Genomic DNA, 6358 nt, shown 5'->3' with positions numbered 1-6358 from the left:
CCCCCCTTTCCTATGGCACATATCCATCGCGGCTATACACATAGGAATAGAGGCAGCCCTATACCCAACGTGGCAAGCCCCTTTTGCGCCATAAAGGTAACCTCTAACTAGCCAGAAAAGGTCCTATTACTGAGCTAAAGTCAGAGCCATATGACTCTCCCGGTTGCACTATCAGTCCCAGCTTTTGCCGACAGATAAGTCCTTATGGAGGGCCGGGAGCAACATGATCAAAAGTCATTTGCACCTTCGCCCTATGGAACAGTTGTTATAAATCATGTTATACTTTTAGTTCCATAGCTCCATTCACTTTCGTATAGATCATGTTCAGTTAGAGCACTAGCAATCTACCCATATGCAATTAACCCATAGGAGTCAAGGGAATAAGTCATCAATGACTAGAATGTCCTTATGGTTATCAAATTTAGACACATGCACATGAGTAAATGATTAAAGTGAATAGGACATCAAGGTAGGCCCATGCTATACTTGCCTTGGTTCACAAACTCTTGCTGGTCCTGCTGGTCGTCGAAGAAGTCTTGGTCTCCAACGTTCTCCTCACCATCTGAACGCGACCAACACGGCAACATACAACATTCCAAGGCATTTCATGCAAAGCAAACATTCCTATAATTAGAACAGTACACCAACAGTATAGAAAATATGATAAAATATTTATGAAAATAATCTACATCTCGCTACGATCACGTCAACGCGAAGTTCACGAAAAACGGAGCTAAAATGCGAAAGTTATGATTTAAACGGGATTTCCTATAGCAATATATTTAATTAATTCTAACCATGAAATTTAAAAGTCCCAAACTTGACTAACAGTGGTTCTAACATGTAGATTATGAAATTACGAAGCTAACACATTGAACGGATCAATCCGGAGCTAAAATGACGATTTTATAAGCAAAACAGTTCAAATGGCATTTCTGTAAATACTGAAAACGTACTTTGAGTTAACACAGTTAACTTTACGCTTTCAAAACGAGAAAGCGTACACGGGGAAATACGCTAAGGACGGCGGGTTTTATTACATGAAAACAGAGGGGCTCTTTAGCATATTCACCCGCGAAGGGGTATCGTCCATCCAGGGCCTTTGATCACGCGATGGACGGCTAGGATTAAATCAGGGGAGAGAGAACAAGGGGGGGGGGGGGGGGCTGGCCGGAACAGTGTTCCCGGCGGCCAGGCGCCATGGCCGACGGCGAGGACTCGCCGGCGAGCTCGGTTAGGGGGCCACGGTCCACGGAATGCGTATCCGAAGGCACCGGGAAGATGCGGAGGAGCAGGGGATCTCGGCTAGGCCAAGAAGGTGGCCGGAGGGGAAGGCTGAAGCGGCGGGCGCCATGGCCGGCGGCCAAGAGCTATCGGCGCTCGTGGCTACGGTGCTAGAAGCCACCAAACTCAATTCAAACGGCATGGAGAGGTAGAGGAGAGCATGGGGAGTCTCACAGCGGGGAAAATCGGGGTCGGAGTCGGCTCGGGGAAGACGGGCGACGCGGACGGTGGACGGCGGTCCTCGGAGCTTCTCCGTGCGGCGGTTGCGGCCTCCGAAGCGTGAGCGAGGGTGAAAACTGGAGCGGGGAGAGGCAGCAGGGGGGCGGCTTGGGCGTGGGTTCCGTTTTGTAGAGGCCGGGACGCGGGGAGGCGCTCCCACGACGCGCGAGGAGCGGGCGCGGTTGCGCTGCGGCGGTTCCGTGTGACTCGGGCACGGGACGGAGGTGGGGGAACACGCTGACGGGCGGGGCTGGGTGTCAGCGGCTGGGCGTGGCGGTTGCTGAGGCGAGCAGCGCGGCTGCGGTTGGCTGGCGCGGAGCTAGGCCGGCGCGGTTGCTGGGCCAGCGCGGGGCTGGGCCGGCGCGGGGCGCTAGGGGAAGGCTGAGCCGGGCTGGCGCGGCTGCTCAGGCTGGGCCTCGGCCAGAAATGAGGAGAAGGGGGAGGGGAGAGGGAGCTGGGCTGGCCGGAGGAGCGGGCCGAGAATCAAGGAAGGGAGGGAGAGGGAAAAAATAATTCTTTTCCTTTTTCCAACAATTTTCCAAATTCATTTTCAATCAGATTTTGAATTCATTTGGACTTTGAATCAAAACCATTCATCACAAAAATAAATATGCAGCAGCATGTATGCATCACTTGTAGCTAATCTTATATTTGATTTTAGTTTTATAAAAAATATTACTTTTCTATGTTTGAATGCTCACATAAATGCTTTAGATAAATCAATTTAGCTATTCTTGGAATAATACAAATTTTAGGGTGCTACACATGACATGGTTAAAGGCCTGTGAGTTTTGAAGGAAAACTCCTCGATCTTTCCTGCAATGTCAAAACAGATGTTAGATGTCCTAGCATATACGGCAGCTCTGGCCGTGCGCAAGAACGGTCGACCCAAAATAATGGGTGTCGTTTCGTCACGCTCTGTGTTTAATATCGCAAAATTAGATGCCACACGAGAGTCCCCGACTAGGACTTCGACATCGTCGGCGATTCCCTCAACGCGGCGAGTCGGTCAGTCTGCAAATCAGATGCGCATATTTGTCTTCAGCAATGTCGCGAGTCATAACACATTTTCGCAGACAGACATGGGGATAATGTTGACCGCTGCACCGAGATCACAAACAGCTTCCAGCATGTGACAACCGATTGAAACTATGATAATGGGACGGCTGGGATCCCCTTTCTTGACTGGCTAGGAGATGTCTTGCCACCCCTTGATCATCGGCTCCCGGTGGAATTTTGTTTCCAATATCTCAATGGAATCTATGTCATCGAGACTGGCCCGGTTAACTTGAGCTGAGTGTCTTCGCGGGTATGGAGGGTTGAAAGAGAATCTTCTCTTTTTCCCATTGATATCGAAACGCATGTTGGCAGATGCTACATAGATTGAAGCCTTTACGGTATGTAGGAAAGGTCGACCCAAGATAACGGGCGCAATTGGATCACGATCGGTATTCAGGATCACAAAATCTGCTGTTATGTAGCTGCCACCAACTGTCAGGCAGATGTCATGTAGAATCCCCTCGATTCGTCGAGTTGTCTGATCTGGCAGTACCACACGTATATCTGGATCGGTTAGGGCCCCGAGCTGTAATAGGTCATCATAGACTGACAAAGGTATGATGTTCGTGCCCGCGCCCATATCATAGATTGCCTTCAGCTTGTGAGGGTCGATGGTGACCGGATCATTGGCCGGCCAGGGTCTCCCTTCTTGATGGGCCAGGAATTGTCCCACCACCAGCCGATGGGACGCTCTACTGTCCTCTCATGGCGACGTCGAGGCATGTGGTTTGCCAGCTATGTAGATCCACTATCACCCCATTTAATAAAGACTAGAGGGCTCTCGACAACCTCTTGGTTAGGTTCCTCGTAATCGGGAGCCATAAGCTGAACCTCGAGATTGATCTGGAGAGATTGCCTAGATGGAGTTGTGACTTCTCTGACGGTCCTGAGGGATTCAAGACTCTTGACCCCGATCAGCTGGAAGTTTAGATCTCCGGTGTGCTCGAAAACCAATCTACCAAAGCAGATGGCCGGTGGCACATCGCGGAGAAAAGCTTTGATCTGGGAGTCCTTGGTGAGATCACCCATGACAACAGGTGGTGCCGGAGCGACGTCGGAGCATGTCGGTTTTGCGTTCCAAACGTCGTTGATGATTGTCACGATCGGTCTTCACGCAAGATCCCCCTACCTGGCACACCTCTGTCGGTGTTTTTTACCGGCAGATACTTGGTTGTTGGGGAACTCCGCATGGTGCAAAGAACAATCACAGATGGAGACGATATTTATACTGGTTCAGGCCCCTGGGAAGCGAGTAAAAGCCATACGTCCAGTTGCTACTCTTGTATTGCTTGTATTCGGTGAGATTGCAATTACAATGTAGCTATGCCTATAAGAGAGTCAATGATTACAACAGGGGATATTGCTAGCTGTTTATATCCGGGATCAACTTTCCCTACAAGCTAAGAGGTCGTGCCCTAGTCGGAGTCTTAACGCAATCCAGAGATATCCTTCTTTGAATAGGGTCGTCGCAGGCCTTTGGGTCGTCTCTGATCTAGAGTATGTAGTCGGTAATATGAAAGTCGGGGTGCCCGGGGGTATGGCATCTGACACATAATAACTAATAAAAAGCCTGAAATGTGTCCATCTAATAAAGTACACCAGAAACGATGACGACTACCTAGTGAAGCGAACCCAAAGCACGTTGGTCGTGGCTGCCGACAAAGGTCCACACACTTAACTCTAAATTAAGCTATATGCGCGCACATGAACATACATCAGATCCTTGCAGTGCTAGTCAGTTAGGAGGTACAAGCAAGCCCTTGTCATTTTTACCACACAGAAGAGCTTTAATGCACAACAACAGACCTGCAGAGCAAAGGAAGCAGAGCCCTGTAAGAAGAAAGGTTCGAACCGCACTTGTATTAGCTCGGGTTTCAGATACATATACATGTGTACAAGCTGTGCATGAACAAACTAGTAAGCTACAAGCAAGGGGAGCCGCTGAGCTGGATCACCACTCAGTCAACTACAAACGAGGTGAACCGCTGGGCTAGATCAGCACAGAGTCATTGCATGAACGCATGCTAAAAAGCCCAACAGTGATTGAACTTGTGAGCTCGCCATCGTGGCCGTGGTCTTGGGGGTGATGGGCAGCCTCGCCCCCAAGAGGCCAAGATGCTCCAGCTGCTCCATTCTGAATACAAGCTGCAGAAGAACGTGAGGAGTAAGACTCGATAACGAGCCAGCTCGGCTCGTTCTGGCTCGACTTGTTCTGGCTCGTTAAGATAACGAGCTAGCTCGGCTCGGCTCGTTATCCTAACGAGCCAGAAAGCCAGCTCGGCTCGGCTCGTTAAAAGCTTGAGCTGGCTCGTTAAGCTCGCGAGCCAGGTATAAAAAATACACAAAATATAATATTTGCATTTATCTAAAGTTTGAGAATAATAATAATACAAAAGAAATGCATCTAGACCAGTTACCAATCAATTTATATGGTCTAGACCAGTTACCAGTCAATTGTAAAGTGCAAGACATGAAGTAATACAAAAACTAATATAGGTTTTGATACTTTTTTCTGAAAGCTTGGCTCGTTTAGCTTGCGAGCGGCTCGCGAGCTGGCTCGAGTTGGCTCGTTATAGCTAACGAGCTAAAAGCTTGGCTCGGCTCGGCTCATTATCATAACGAGCCGAGCCGAGCCGAGCCGAGCCAGCCATGAGCCGAGCGAGCTAACGAGCTTCGAGTTTTTCGTCTAGCCTTAGTGAGGAGTATAGTGGAGTTCATCTCTCGGGAGCTGGAGAGCGTCCAGGCAGCTCTCCACATGGTGGCGGCAGTGCCGTGGGATCATGTCAGCACCGCTGGTCCACCTGCAAGTGAAGGTGACCCTACTTCAGACCAAGTGTTATTGACGCTCTACAAGACTCTGGGGACGATGGGCCTCGGCACAGGAAGCCGACAGGGGCCGTGGTCCACAATCCACTCATCTTTGGGCCAGAGTGGAAGACTACCTGAAGAAGCCTATTCCAGTAGCCAGCTGCTTTCATATATATAGTAGCCTATGCTTGTAAGAGGGGTATGAAATATTGTGTCAAACAACTCTCTGAACTCAATTAATATTCCTCTGTTCCCAGCGCCTGCTGTTCTTCCGTTCGCCAACTTCGATCCTTCCGTCCCCTTCCTTGTGCTGCTAACAGATCAGCTTGACGGTCAAGCTATGGTCTCGCCAAGTTAATAAGAATGCATCTTATGACATGCCGGATGTCCTCAACACCTTGCTGCTGCGTTTCAAGGGTGGCGATCCTGTAAACCGCAGCAGGCTCAAGCGTGCAATGAAGAAGATGGGTGGCCTGTTTGGCGAGCTCAAAGTCGTCGTGACATCGCTGGGGCCATTCTTGACATAGAGAAGCAGCTTCAGGAAATCCGTCGATAGTGCACGCAAGTACCAATCATAATCATGGAACATCCTCATTCTGTGTGGACACGACTGAAGGGCCCCATTGTGTAGGAAATGCTTGCCTCTTTTATATTGTTTCGGGCATTCGCCGTAAATTTGGTGGCCCCCATGTTGCGATACTTCCTGCTCAATGGTGGTTGTCGTTTGCTTGTGACTGTTCTCTCGTCTTGTGGGGCTTTTCCCTTCGACTTTTTCCTTTCATAAGCCAACTGCTTAGCCACTCCTGGGGGCTTTCTATGTGCTTAGAAGGCCTTAGAGCAGTCACTTTTTTCTGCTTCACTTTACTTGTTAGCCTGTTCTGGAGCAGAAATTCTACGTGCGCGCTCCTCTGCTTCTGCTCCTACTCTTGCTGTGCTGTTTCGTCATTTGGTTCAAGTTCAAGAGATTGAGGCACTTAAGACGGTTGCG

Source organism: Miscanthus floridulus, chromosome 9, assembly GCF_019320115.1.
Source record: "Miscanthus floridulus cultivar M001 chromosome 9, ASM1932011v1, whole genome shotgun sequence".
NCBI classification, from domain to species: domain Eukaryota; kingdom Viridiplantae; phylum Streptophyta; class Magnoliopsida; order Poales; family Poaceae; genus Miscanthus; species Miscanthus floridulus.
This window is presented reverse-complemented; position numbering follows the sequence as displayed.